Raw genomic sequence first — 538 nt, forward strand, 5'->3', positions numbered from 1 at the left:
TTTCAATCATTTGGCCAGGTAGCTGTTTTCCAAATGTCTTGGCATACACAAATGAGGACCTCCAGCACTGTCTCTACTTGTGGAGACATTCCTATTGGCATTCTATCAATTCCCACAGCCTTCCTTTTCACCAATGACTTCAGCGCAACTTGCACTTCTTCCTTCAGTTCCTACCACTGGTTCTTGACAGATTGGTGATGATGCTAGGTGCAGTCGAGTGAGTTCCAACTCACAGTGACTTTATGCACAAGAGAACAAAACACCACCCAGTCCTGCACCATCCTTACAATGGTTGTTACGCTTGAGCCCCATTGTTGCTGCCGCTTTGCCATTCTATATCATTGGGGGACTTCCTCTTTTGTTGCTGACCCTCCACTTTACAAAGCATGATATCTTTAGCTAAGGGCTGATGTTGTTGTTGTTAAATGCCGTCGAGTCAGTTCTGACCCATAGTGACCCTGTACAGGGTTTCTGAGGCTGTAAATCTTTATGGGAGCAGAAAGCCTCATCTTTCTCCCACGGAGCAGCTGGTAGTTTC

The sequence above is a fragment of the Chrysochloris asiatica genome, unplaced genomic scaffold (assembly GCF_000296735.1).
Source record: "Chrysochloris asiatica unplaced genomic scaffold, ChrAsi1.0 scaffold00256, whole genome shotgun sequence".
Classification (NCBI taxonomy): domain Eukaryota; kingdom Metazoa; phylum Chordata; class Mammalia; order Afrosoricida; family Chrysochloridae; genus Chrysochloris; species Chrysochloris asiatica.